Source organism: Orbicella franksi, chromosome 1, assembly GCF_964199315.1.
Source record: "Orbicella franksi chromosome 1, jaOrbFran1.1, whole genome shotgun sequence".
Taxonomy (NCBI): domain Eukaryota; kingdom Metazoa; phylum Cnidaria; class Anthozoa; order Scleractinia; family Merulinidae; genus Orbicella; species Orbicella franksi.
The window spans coordinates 3,950,024-3,965,194 of NC_138145.1; the positions used below are offsets into that span (position 1 = coordinate 3,950,024).

The 15,171-nt window shown below is 37.7% G+C and overlaps 1 protein-coding gene across 1 annotated transcript in view; it reads left to right on the forward strand.

Moving 5' to 3' along the window:
- Positions 1 to 3,477, forward strand: part of LOC145486038 (uncharacterized) — a 126,399-nt gene extending 122,922 nt beyond the window's left edge. Inside the window, exon 9 of the transcript XR_014049244.1 lies at positions 3,115 to 3,477. The gene's annotated coding sequence lies outside the window, so the exon portion shown is untranslated. The remainder of the gene's footprint in view (positions 1 to 3,114) is intronic.
- Positions 3,478 to 15,171: the final 11,694 nt, after the last annotated feature.

Sequence of the window (15,171 nt, forward strand, 5' to 3'; positions counted from 1 at the left end):
GAATTCTGAGTTGTTCCCTGAACGGTCTGAATATTTGCACTTTGAACGAATTACTTTTTCAGAACAGTAAACAAAAGAAAACCGTTTGTTGTTTTATAAACCTATTTTCCTTCTTTTTTGGCTAACAATTCACGTTGTATTTAATTTTCACAAAAGCACACTAAAAAACGTAAATGAATCCTTAAGCGTGCGTTTACGGAGAATGGATCGCGGAGACGCATTAATTTATCAGCAGTGTTAAAAGAACCATTCTAATAAATACTTACTGAACGGGGAATGTTGATCTTGTTCTTTTTTTGCTCGGTTCATAAGCTTGCACAAAAAAAAAAAAAACCACAACCAATACTTCCCTAAAACGAACTTCCCCCCTCGAACATTATTGTTTCCCTGTCCTGTTCTTTTATCGGAATTGTCAGCAAGGTGTAAACAGAATTCAGCAGGATACATTTTCCAGTTACTATTTAGCTAGAACTTTGGCCATTCGCGATACAGCTGCATATTAGCGTACGTAAACTTATCAGTCAGTAACAATTTCAAACTAGAGCGGTTTTCAATTGAGTATCGAAAGTAATCAGGAAATTACTTTGGTTTTGATTTTGGTGTTGGTTTTATTACGGTTTGAGATTGAGCGAGCAGTCTAATCGGTAAGTAATTGGTTTGTTTCTTTTTTTAAACACTCAATTGAAAACCGCTCTATAAGAAATGATATACTGGTTACACAGTGTCCTACTGGCCAATTGGAGAAGTAAAATACACAAAGTACGGTTAGTCAAGCTCGGTTAGTTATCGATGAGCTAATATTGGATGTTATTGTTTGGGTCTTTCAGATGGCGATATGTCAAGGCTCCTGGCTTCTGCAAGAGCATATTTTGGTTATTCCCAACAGCAGATAACGCCAAGCCTCCATGAAACAATAGTATGATCACAAACCTTTGGAGTACCTCGATGTTTACTCAAGTGGTATGCTATGAATTTGCTTTGTCAACTGAACAAATTTCATGAATTTAAAAGTGACCCATGGGTCGCCAAATTAAAGTTAGGAATGGAGACATAAAAAGACGGACAGTTTTACAGTTTTCATACATCATGAGAAGTTAGTTTAGGTAGAAATTTTGTCATAAATTACCTTGTTCACCACAAAGCTTCTAGAATCGAAAGCTGTACATGTCAAGTGGAATATTTTAGACCTTAAAAAGATCCCAGTCAGTTTTTCCTATTGGTTGAAAAGACCTAAGTAAGTAAGCAAGTGAGTAAGTAACTAACTTTATTTCATCTCGGGTTGATGAGGCTGATCAGGCCCCTAGCAATACGGTCATGCTAATATGCCGAGAAAAATGTAAAAATATCAACAACAACAACAAAAAAAACATACATGATCAATTAATGATTAACATTCTAACTATATCATTAACTAAACAATAAACAGTCCTAAATCTTAAAATTATTACAGTGAATCGTAGAAAACTGTACATCACAAACTTAGCTCTCTTACAGCATTCATAAATTCCATAAGGAATGTCATTGAACGTAATTCATCCTGTAAAGAATTCCACACTTTGGCACCTGTCAATGTAAATGAGTAAATGGTAGATTAATCGTAACATTTTGGTTCTTTATGTTTTAACTGGTTTGGACGGTGTAGAAATTGAGGTTTCAAGAAGTAATTAGCTCTTAGAGATATATATGGAAACAATTTTAAATCGGAAGTTACACAGGACTGATCGCGGAGCTCGATTTACTTATTATTCTCACTAGAAGAACGATGGGATTGGTCAATCAATTACTGTACAATAAAACACATTATGTACGGTTATGGAATTCAAACTATAAGTCTTAATATAGACAGTTTCAGTTTCAATTACTTTCTTGTGTTTCCGTCAAGACCAAACATGTTTGCCGGCCGACATTGAGGCTTTTTTGAAGACATTAATGGTTTCGATTTTAGATCAAAATAACTAACCCGATATTAGAAATTTCGTTTCGTGATTTCTTCATTCGTGACTATAAATTGACGCCCTGCGAAGGGCACTGGTAACGATGATCAGGAAAAAAAAAACCAGCTGATTAGGCCCTGTCCACACGCTAGCGGAGGGACTTGCAGAGCGCATCAAATGTTTTCCGTCCACACTGCGCCGGAGGAATTTAAAAACGCAACCATAACCGGCCATTTTGAGGAAAACTCGGGCAGGGAAATCACATGATTATCGAGACGTCATCGTTTTCGAAAAGCGCCGTCGGCGTTCAAAATGTTTCCGTCCACACGAAAACGAAAAGACGGTGTGTTCAAATTCCTCCGGTTTGAAGATCGTTTTCGATAAGCTCCGTTTTGATGACGGATTAGTGTGGACGGAAGGCCTAACCGTAGGAATAAACCTCCGTTTTCAAATATCTCCGGCGTAGTATGGATGGGGCCTAAGAAATAAGGAATTATTTGTGGTGCTGAAAGAGTTATTTCCATTAGCTTTATAATACCCACATGCCCAGGCTTGATGCCAGGCATCAAAATTGTGACAAGTGTCATACTTGTCTCCAGAGCAGCGTGTGCTCTCTTAACCGGGGTAGCCTTGGCACGAAAAAAGACGGATCTGGAGGCACGTGATTTGATTGGCTAGTCTTGGTAGCGATATTAAAACATGCTGTTTCGGCGACGACATGTCACCGTTATCAAATGTAAATTATTGTATGTTCAATAACCTTATATAAAGAAAGGAAAGTGTGAAACTACGTCAGATTAAAGTGAGATTGAGAAAAACAAAAGAATGTACATAATTAACAAAAACAAAAGAATGTACATAATTAAATGAACAGTTTCACTGGAATGGAGTCTTTTTGTTGACATGTCGTCGTCGAAATGTCATCTTTTAATATTGGTACTTTTCATCCTGAAATGTTTTTCCAAATTTATCAGAATCTTGGTGTAAGATTTTCATTAATTCAGGGCAGGTTTTCTTCTCGGAAACATCCACTGGAGATCTTAACCAAAACCATTTGATTAGAGTACCTGCAGGCCTAAACAGTGATATTCTGGACGGAAGTGGCATTGATATGTTTCGTCGTGGAGGACGTCACTGAAATTCTTTCCTAAAGTTAGGTGAACTTTCTGAACTTCTGTAGGTACAGTGGTCAAACCATTTAGTTAGATCTCAACCAGTAGATGTTTTCGGCTATGCACCCAGTGTTGAATTAGTTAAAATCGTAGTACACAATGCTAGCCAATCAATTCATGTGTCTCCTAAGCCACCTTCCTGTGGTACCAGGGCCCCACCGGCCGAGAGAGACAGGCGGCTCAGGGCATGAGAATTGACAGGTTTAAAAAATATAAAAGTAAATTAAAGTAAATCATTCTTTTTTAACTTTTTGTAACCTAATTAATTTGATTTAGTTTTTATCTTTTCTTCTGAGTGACATGAAGTTTTTTGTTTGCATTTCTTTATTTGCATTGCTACATTTTATATATTCTATATATGACAGGATCTATTGAAACAGTGTTAATGAAAACTTCGTTGAACTAGAGCCTTGATTTTATGACTCCAAAAGCCCTGAGAATCACTCCAAGTGATGACAAAAAAGTAGAAGAGTACGAAAAAGGAGAAAAGACTGTGGAGGACTTTTTTATCGCCTTCTCGACACACCGTTTACACAAATCCAGACATCAATATTTTCCTATATTTTTATCTTTTTTTCTGCTGAAGAACGCCTACCGAATGAAGAGAAACAGTAAAACTTAAGGTATTTATAGTGGTGATTGATTCCACCTGCTTAGATTTAATAAAGATGCAAGCAGCTTGCACTCTTTAAAACAACCCAGGTGATCTAAAGGAGCCAATAGGGAGAGTAAAACGGATGCAGCCTATATGGAGGCTGCTTGCTTGAGCCTGACAGGTACTTGTAATTTGAGTTTTAGCCAATATTTGAGTATATCGGTAAATGCCTCTTTTAACTTCATCATTAGTTTGCATTGCTTTTAAAATCAATAAACATGATACATTGTGATGAAGATATAGTAGTGAATGTAGATAGGTTGCTAAGTATGCAAGAAATAAACAGCTGAATAAAGGAAACCTTGCCATTATTGCTCTTACTTTTATCCTTCGAAATACGACATTTCTGTGCTTTCTCGCTTTAAATCTCATGATTTCGCTTGGTAACCTCCGTGAAAAAACTAGTTCTAACACCTGGTTTAAACACCACCTTCAGTTAATTCATGCATTTTTGCAGACTACGATGTAGCCGGAATTATGGGTTGTTTCCAATTTTGTGAAAATACCTTACGGTTATTCCTTTATGACAGAACCATAGCTGGGAATTTTGTTATCTCACATGGTTCTGATAGTCCGGCGGTGGCAGCTGCAGCGCCCAATCAGAATGCTCGACAGAATGTTTGTTTACGAAAGCTTGTTTATGAGCGCTTTCTATTCCATGAACTTCCGGGAATTTCCAAAGACAAATGGAACGGCATTTCCGGAATTTCTGGAAAAGAGGACAGCCTTGCGAGGTGTTCCGAAATTTTCGGAAATTTCTTATCTGGAATTACCGTACCATTTGACTTTTCTCCTAGAATTTTCGAAGTTTCCGGTGAAATGGTTCGCTTTACGGAAATTCAATAATTTCCAGATTTTCTGGAAACTTTCCCAGGAAATGTCCGTATCATTTGTCTCCGTTTTGAAATTTTCAGAATTTTCGGTCGAATGGAAAGCTCTCAATGTCTTGCGATGCAAAAATGTTGCTTTGTTAACGGTTAGTTGTGAGGGATGAATAGACTGGCATTGCAAGTCATGGGTTCAGGCCGAAATTTCTCTTATCGGGCTTTCCGTAAAACTGCAAAATCAAGTTTCATTTCTAATATATTTCATTACCGCCATGTAACTTGTTATTCATACAAGAGATCCGCACGATAAACGCTGTAACGATATGAAACACAAGTTCGACAGTGGTTAACATGACAAGTCTCTGAGCATACTCTCACCACTCTAGATCACATAAGACACTTAAAAGCACTTCCCACCACATATCTCCCCTGCAGTTTTAAGAATGCATGTGTACATGCGCTCAATGAATTACTCATGAAATGGCTACCATGGACAGCTGAAACACTCAAGGTTACTAGGTGATGGAATCATTGGTAAAGCATTGCACCAACGGACAGAATCTTCACTCCAATTACTCATGGGAAAATGTGTGGTAACTCCGGACTTAACTGCTTATCCTCAACTGCAATATCTTTGGGTTCATTGGTGTTGGAGATAACTACCTAGAAACTGCAATTAGGGAATGGATGATAAACCGATACAGGACAAAAGTCGGAAGAAGGCTCAGAGGGAAACTTCGAAAACGAAGACTAAACTTAGAGAGGAATAACAGTTTGAAAGAGACAGAACACGTGGACTCACTTGAAGGCAGCGCATCTAGGAAGCCTTCAGATCGTCTCACACCATAACAGCAACTAACGCGAAAATCGCAGGTGTGGCTCTTCACACTTCTTTATACTGTGACATAATTAAAATCGTGCCAGGTACGTGAGCTATGCTTGGCTCAAGAAGAATCCAGAATGCTTTGTTTCCAGGATGTAACAACAGAATAACTTTGAAGATGCCAGAAGAGAAACATGTCATGTTAGTGAGGAATGTTAATATTGTTACAACAGGTGCGTCACGTAGTTCTAAATTTTCGCGCCCGTCGTTACTGCGCATCCTTGCTGTGCACGTAATTCATATCTCAACTTCACGCTACATCATACAACAAGCGCGCACGCTAAGGAAGAAATATTAGCAAGTATAGGACCTGGCACCGGCCTTCAATTTACTCTCTTAAATGGTCGAGGACCCCCTCTTCTTTTCATAGATCAATTTCTTTACTGATTTTCTCCATTTTTTTTTAAAAAAAGAAGAAAGGATCTGTACGTGAAAAATTACCAATATTTCGCTTCTCTCATGTTGCCAAAGTTTTCTTCGAATGTGAGCATCACGCCCAAAGTCCCGTTCGCAAACGGGACTTTGGGCGTGATGCTCAACGAGTTTGCCTTTGAATTCTAAAGGTCTCTGAAGAGTCTCTTGGCCGAGACGAAACGCCGTGTCAGACTAGCCACGAACATTTCACAAGTATGTGACAATTGTTTGCTTTTGTATAAATTTAACTCGTGAACCTACGGTTGGGAATCCTTCTGCGATAGAGGGCCGGACTGTCAACATCAAGAATTTGCGAACGGGACTTTGGGCGTGATGCTCAACGAGTTTGCCTTTGAATTCTAAAGGTCTCTGAAGAGTCTCTTGGCCGAGACGAAACGCCGTGTCAGACTAGCCACGAACATTTCACAAGTATTTGACAATTGTTTGCTTTTGTATAAAATTAGAATTTTACTCATTATTATATACTTTGTGAGAATTTAACCCCGCGCCGCCAAAGGTAATACAAAAACGGTTTTATCAGTTTGAATACTACAATCAATAGCACATTCTTATCGATAGGTATATACAATGTTATAGAACTTATGATTTTTAAATATACTTATAACAGATCGTCGTACTGAAGATTATATCTTTCTTGGAAGAATTTCCACCGAGTTGAGGTCCAAAAATCAGATACTTTTCCAGTAGGCAAAATTATATTACAAGCTAACTTAACAACTAAAAGATAGACCGTAATGACCAAATTTAGCGCCCTCCTTTCAATAAGCGTCCCCTTTGTTAAAAGCGCTCCCCGTGAAAATGCTTTCTTAATCTAAATGTCTCGAAATGCAAAGAGACTGAAAGGTTGAATGATAGTAAATTTTAAACGTTCTCTGGCCAATATGTATTTTAACAAGCTTTCAAGCTGCATCTTAACTGCAGTCTTCCATGGGTGAAATGATGAAAGGGGCGCTAAAAAAACTTAGATGTCATGCAATTAAAAAATACATGAACAAAACTTTTTTGGGCTAAAAAGTATGCTGTATTGTCCTGGGAGTGGACGGGAGTTATTGTCTGCATTGGGGGTTGTCACGGTGTGCCAAGCGTTCAAGAACTTTCTGATAAGATAATTTGCTTTGTCAATGATGGAAGTGTTACCATGTATGATTTGTGAGCTTTTGGCCGCTGTTTGTTTTTTCCTCGTAAAAAAACGATCTACTCGTTTCACCGACATAACTGTGCGAACAGTTACACAAGGAGTTTTATAAACAACGCCAAGTTGTAATCAAAAGATGGTAGTTTTCTCTCAAAAATCTGACCAAAACTTGTGCCAGGTTACACTCTGCCAGAACCTTCTATGCCAAATCGGCATACATGAACTGAAAGACCCTTTGCAACAGAAACACACCACACGATCAATTAGTTTTATTTGTTTGTTTTTATGATGGTCCGCACTTACCCCTTCAGAAGCAGGATTTTTCATGTTACGGAGGCCCCAAATGGGACCCCCCTGAAACTTTTGAACTACAAGTTAGAGAACAAAACCAACTTGGTTTTTGGAATATCTCACTAAAGCCAACTTCTAGAGAGAGTTTTATAAAAATCTGTCAACCCAGATTTCCAACCTCTGGAACACTTTCTCAGACAATGACACTTTAAGTGTCTTTCAGTGTCATCTTTATTTCTTCTTTCGTCTTCCCCTCCTGCCCCCCACCAACCCACCTCACCTCCCCTATCTTGAACCAACAGAACCACGCCTGAAAGCAATGGCGAACTGTAAAAATGATAGTATAATTAGCGTTGTAATGCATGTGTTAACTTTGCAATTGTTTCCATTACCAAAGATTGACAAGGCTGTCAAGCCTGAATTTCTCAGTCGTTTTTACATTTCTGTTTCTAGAGATTTGTCCCAGATCCAGTTATATCAGTCTAACATTGACCACTCAGTTGTAACATTTTGGAGTAGCTTTTTTATTTTTACTTAAGTTTACATTGAACAAAATAGATTCTTATTTTATCTTGATTCGTTTTACGTATAAGAGCTGTACACACTGTTCTGAGAAATAAACACCTCACACGTTACAGTCATTACAAAGTAGTGTTTTGTAGGCCAGGTATGGATCATGAGTACCCTCAGCCACAGGTTGCTCCAAAAAGTCTTTAAAAGTTGCCTGAAGTTGCTGGACTTGTATAAAAATTTGCTGAAACGTTACCCGTTGAGTATAGCGTACAACGTGTTGTACCTGCTGTATTCCTCCGTTGTCTGGCGCAGCGTTTTCGGTGTTACTTAGATTTGCTCCAAGCTGTTTGACTTCTCTGAGGGTCGTTTTCACTCGAGGAAGAGTTGGGAATTTCTTCCTCTGAACTACTGAAGTTTCCATGGTTGTCGCCATTTTGAAAAACGTGGTCTTGTTTACGAACAGCTGACCTCAAACCACAAGTAGTCCAACTGAGGGGAAGGGCGTGGGGCATAAGGTTGAATTGGCCCCTTGTAAAATGTTATCTATCACACTAAAGAACTGAGATTTTCTTATAAGGCTACATAACAATGTTTAAACAGCATTATAGGACTATGTTAATCAATCAATCAATCAATTAATCAATCAATCAATCATTTTTCAGTCAATCATTTTATTTCTTAATCAGTTACACTTTACAGTTCGACTGGCCGTGGATAGCTAGTACTAGTCTAAGCGGGCCAGACTAGCACTAGCTAGTCACGCCGCAAAGCGAAGCAATGCTCTAAACCTTGGATAACTAAAGGAATAAGAAACTCAATTAAGGCATAAATAATTCTTATAAGTTGCCTAAAAATTTAATCAAGTTGTCCCAAAAATCCAAAGTTGCTCCAAATAGTAAAAGTTACCGAAGCGTTGCCAAGCAACTTGTAGCTGAGGCTAATTAGGAGTTGAACCGTGTCCTATCCACATTTGGTATCACTAATGAGGGCCTCCCAGGCAGGGGGAGGAGGTGGGGGGGAGGGAAGTTGTATGTTCCCTTATTCCCTCGAAAATTTCACTTTCCTTGGTCCCTAGTAATAAATTCCATTGCTCCCTAAACGTTTTTCTCAGCGTTCCCTTTCACAGTAGAGACATCCCTTGTTCCCCCAAATTAATCCTCAAATTATCCCATATTCTCCTGAAATGAGTGATCATGTTACTGGTTCCGCCAAATCCCAGGGAAGCCCAAATTTTTCTAACACACACAGCTCTTACAAGAATCAATCCGGTCAAGGGCATGTTGCAACTGCTAATTTGTTTCTACGTTATACAGAACACTTTTGCTTTCTTGTAGCAGTCACATTGTGCTAACAGGACGCTATGAGAATGCTCTAATGTATGTTACGTTTTAACACAACCCCCGCATACAATATACAATTATGTAGTTTCCAAATCGCCACAGTCTTTGCCAGCTCTCCACTAACTCTGGCAAAACTAATTCGACATTAATGTTGGGTTGAATTGAAGCGGCAATTTAATTTCACATTTTATTCTATAACAAAATTAGAATTTGATCCTTCGGTTCTCATTATGCGCTGTTTGTCTTTCACCCAGTTCTTCTTGCTTCAATAAACCTTGGCAAATAAATTCTTTTATTTATCTATAGAAAAATGGATTTTGACAAAACTATTGAACGGAATGAAAAGATCTTGGCCTAAATAATAAGGGAAAATATTGATCTGCAGAAAGCAAAAATGACTTTAGACGTCACACCACGAGGAAAGACTTTGCCCTTGAACGATTTTGTCCATTTGAATTATCAGTATCTTTGTCAAAGCCGGACTCGATCGTTGGAATTGTCTTATATGGTAGAATATTAACGTTACGTACACATTTTAAGAGATAGAGATAGCTTTATTTTAACACTTCACATCCTCTGATTTATTTATGCTGGTTTGTTACCAAAAACATTCCAAGACTAATTTAAAAACTTCAACTTTTAAAATGATAATAACCGACTTTGGAGAACAATTTTTTCCGGACGAAGAAGGATATATCGAAAATCCGCCAAGATGGAACAATTAAATAAAAGTCACAATAATCAGTAAAATGATTGCTACAATTCTTTTAAAGTACTCGAGACTATGAAAAACTGAGAATTTCCGGACTCATCCGAACATTCGAGTCTGTCGTCAAACCGTCAAAGCCAACGAGAAAGAAAAATTGACAATCTGTATTCTTGGTTTAGCTACTTGCTTGTGATTAGTTTGTCCGTAAATAGAGCACACCTTGCTAATCCTATCGTATTTTTCAAGCCTGGATGGTACACAGCCTTAGAATCGTTCGATTCTGAAATCAAAGAGGTCAGACATAATCACTTACTTGTCAGTTGAAAATCAACCTCGTCCAATTCGCAGTAATCAATCTCACGCCTTTTCACCGACATTCGTCATCCAAAGGTGGTCAGTTTTATACGTCCTTGAGCTACTTATAGTTCATTCAGTATAACTGGTTTCCTTATCTAGGAGCATGCAGAACGACTTGAATTGCTACTACATAACAAATCAAAACAGAACAAGCTACATTCAACGACACTGAGACAGTCGGCGACATACTAAACCAAGGAGCATTTCATTCAAGAACTTCAAATGTTTTGAGTCAACTCAAAAGTTTTGCACCTCTGTTCACAGTATTTATTTCATAGTTTTGTACCTCTGTAGTGTTGTGCTTAATCTTGGGTCGACTCGTTTCTGTCGACAGATATCAAACTTCTTGAAATGCTCAGCCAACGATTGTTTCGCGAACAGCAAGCATTTCTGGAGCAAAAAGTCCAGGGCTGAGTGCTTCAGTAGATGAAAACTGAATAAATTCACTAGACAGGTTGTTTTGCTTTGTACAACGTGGAGAACAATCACATCCTACAACAAGTGTATCGTTCACTATCCTCCACTCAGTCAGTACCTAATTGAAGAGAGTGCAATCTGTGGTTCTAACAATAAACCTAAAATACGAACCTAGGATATGGCAATTTCTGTCTTTAAGATGTTTAGCCATAATCGATAGAAGTTTGAGGCCCTTGGGAGCTTCGCGATCAGCTGGCAAGAATTCTTGCATTTTGTGTCATGTAAAGGTGATGAAATTATCTTAAGAACACGCCCTCTGTGCTAAGGCAGGTAATCTGTGGAGGGGTGCTTAATGAGCGCCCCATACCGACTTGTTTTGTGTGCAGCCACAAAACCAACCACTGATTTCTACCGCTCACGATTAAATAAAAAACAATAACAGACGATCGAACAACGCACGCCGCTATCCTTTGATCATACGAACCTATAATTATCTAATTAAAGGATCCAAAAGTCATCTTTAACCTCAAGTTGTAATCGTCCCTGAATATTCTTGCAATTCTAAAAGTGTTGCCTTCACTTCGTGAAACGGAGTCATTATGGTTCTCTGGGAATGTTGGAGTAGTTAGAACAGAGCAGGGCTCTCTTAACAGACCCCACTTGAAGCTTAAAAGCATGCCGCTATCTTATACCGACTCTGTCGGCACAGTCTGTCTCAATCACTTGGCAGACAGGAGGTTTATTTTGAACGGAACATATAAACAAATCTTATCAATGGCTTGAATTTTAATTATTTTATCGAGGATAATAGGCTTCTTAAGATTAGCTTTACAAGCAGTGAATGCTCTGGGCGAGGTGCGCCCTCCAGTACTACAACTGTGGCGTCAAAACAACTCTGGCATAACTTTCTTCATCACATTACCGAGGTCTTTGATTAAATTTGAATCGCAAACAAAAAATTCGTGTTCTTGTGAAGTTAGGTAAACATTTTCCTTTATCCCAGCTTGCCATGACAAATATTACGACTAATCGTGTGAAGTTAAACATTACAAAGTCGTTATTTCTTGTCTTAATCGATGACAGCACGAAACAGAAAGATAAATAGGACGCAGTTTCATTGAAAGTAACTGTGTATTTCTTTTGATTTTACCGCCGCGTAAGAAATTGCTTTAAATAGTTGATTTACATCATTTTAATCTGTCCATCGACGAGGAAGTGAAACCACATCAATATTTTTCACATTGAGAAAACTAAGAAATCTCAGTTATCAACAAGAAATTTGACGACTGCGTCTCGTTCAACTCCTCTACATGTTCTTTGCAATGTTTAGAAAAGCCCTTTCGATTACTCCACAAATAATTTACCATTTTTTTTTTTGTATCTGCCGCGCTGCTATTCTTTCGGGTGTCTTTCTTTTACCGCTCCGTGCCCCCTGGCAATGTGAAATTTCAAACAATCGCAACAATAGCATCAAACGACGAGCAGCGATCAAGATAATTGCTTTCTTTGACCATCAGCCGTGGCGAAGTCGGCTCTGAGGGTTTCTTTTGAGCTGGGCCAGGTTGTTTTGACTTAATGATAACAATAACCCATCGAAAATGTCATTGAATTTGAAAAGCAACTTGAACATAACGACTTGAGAGTCGATAACTTCTGTAATTCTGGGTGGCTTGAGACTCAGAAACAGACCGTCTGTAAATGTTGTAATTTTGATATTTGTTCCCCTACAAAATAGACTAGCATTTTTTCGTATGGTCACGTGACGATACAAATGGCATAAAACACGAGGCTTGCTCGCTTATGCAATTACTGAGTTATTGAATTTTTTAAACACGCTTGTAAACAATGATTTGAATTGTATTCGTAACACTTGACGTTTGACGAAATAGCAGAGTTTATGATAGTTTTCATTGCACTCAAAATAACAGCATAAAATGCGTGTTTACCTTTAGTTCAAGAACTTATAATCCAATTTTCCTATCAACAAAGCATAATAAGTTATTGTGCCGGCCGAACTTCATAATCAATTGTAAATCTTTTGAAAACTTCGCCGAATGCTTTTAAAATTAATTATCATAATTAAGTTATTGGTTATCTTGGGAACAGAGGACTATCAGTCCCAAAAAATAAAGACAAACAATAAACTGCAAGGCTGATACTACGTGAAAGACGTTTCGAGACACCAACATGACAAGAACCGATAAAGCAGGATCGCAACAGTGGACAGCTGTTTCGTCCTTACGTTGGCAGCGTTTATCGTATGCGGTCCCTTGCAGTTTCTCGTTTCCCAAAAAATAACACAGGCTGATGCAGATGCAGTATTGTATAGATCACAGATAGTTGAAGAATTAAGATGAATTGACAACAATACAACCTGCTTCGGATAATTGTCTTAGAAAAACACGTTCAGTTCTCTTAATTATTTATATAATTAATTAATTAATTAAAATAATACATAAATAAATTAACTAGTTTAAATATTAACAATTTTTGAGCATGAGAGGCTCTAAGCGGTGTACCTTATGCCCTTGTAAATATCAGAAAATGAACATCGCTTTGAAAATCGATTGCTCTTTTTGAGCACATTTATTTCAACTGATTTGTTCATATCATTTAATGAATGTTTTTGTCTGTTTCACTGAGTTGTTTATTTGTATCACATATATTACAAAAAATAACTTAATTTCGTTAATGTTGTATTAGAAAATATATTATTAAAATCCCCATTACTCCCCCACGTTTTCTTGCGCAATGTAATAAATTAGCTTTTATCAATTAGAGTGACTTGCAGAAAATGTAGTGATTACTACACGAAGGCTACGCGAGACTGGAGCAGAATAATGCTGAAGTTTATTCTAGGAATGATGTGTTATTCATCATTTAATTAAGAAGGCTATTTCAAGATTTATTGAGTAATGTTTGTTAAGTAAATAATTACATTCAAATCAAGGGAAACCTAAAAGTGGGAAAAGACCTTTTGCACTGGGCGGTTTGTTGCCCCATTTCAGACCATGTGATGATTCTCTTGAGGATTCCTCCCTTCAAATTTTCAAGTAGTCGTGTGCATATGAATGAGTAATTTTTAGACGGATAAAAGAGCTATTCTCTAGACAATATTACGTGGTCTGTAATGGGACAACAAAACGCCCAAGCGAAAAAGGTCTATTTACTAAGGCAAAAAAAAAGAAAAATAAATAAAAAAATACTAAAGGGTTGACAATGGCGAAAAAAAAAAACAAGAAAAAAACACAAAAACGTATTTGACGTATTTTTAAGTTTTCGAATTATAAGAGTAAATAAGACGAATTAAGACACAAATAGGAATAAATATCTTTTTTAAACAATTGGTCGATTATTCTTCGTTCATATGTGGCACACTTTGGTAGGCTCTTGGTAGTATGCATCATTGGAGTTTCAATTTGTTCTAAGTATTTGAGTGTATAAGATTTCACGATATATGGAATGGAAATGCCATTATAGCATCTCTACACCATGTCTACGGAACTTTCTTTTCAAATGTTTCTAAAATTTTCGTCAAACGTCCTTGATTACTAAGCCAGGTTACTCATGCATCCAGGCGTTGCAGGTAATGAGATGCACAGTTCCTGTTCAACAAGTAGAAATTGTCGCCGAATGTAATGAGGTTGCACCTTGGAGCCCTGAATAGTTTCCTGTGGATACTGGAGTCAAAATAAAATTTGAAATTGTGATACAGTTGCCGGAGCTTTGGAAAACATAGTAGTCTAGAGCTTTGGCACCTAGTCTGAATGCGAAATAAAGGCTACATGGCGAAAGTTGAAACTGAGGAAAACTGGTGTACTTCTTTCATTTTAAAAAAGGCAGTTGAGCTGGCTACGACGACTACTGTTTGTTGGTGGTGCAGTCTAGCGATTTAAACTTTGTGGAAAATTAATCTCGTTTTGCATGTACTGTTTATTCTTATTATAGGGATGAGTTTTCTGAAACAAATGTTCTTTTTTCAGTTTTGCTACCAACGGCCTCATGTAGGGTTCCAAAAGCCTCTTATCCATAGGAAACTATCGTTTTCGTGTTTGATAAACGAGTTATTAATTTGACTTAAGAGCGATCTGAACATAAGCAAAGCTGGATCTTTGCACGCTCAACTGTCTATCAGCTGCAGTCGTATTAATATCTGATATTACCGCAATGAATGGAGACGGGCGTTTTTTAATGATACGTTTTGCCCAAAATGTTTCATCAATCTCTATACAAAGGAGTGGACTCATGAAACAAAACAGTGCTCCTTTTTGGTTAGTAAAATAGAATTGCAATAATTTGTAAACTTCAGTCCGCTATTGTGCCACTGCAAGGCGCTATTGCCAACAGGTGCGCCAAGGTGACTTGTCCTAAGCCTCTGTCAATCACGTTGGAAGACCTGTATTGTCAAATATTGAAACAAAATTGGAACTGCGGTTGCGATATATTGAAAATTATAACCAAAATGCTAAATAAACCAAAGATGCAAATTATGTGGGACCATTT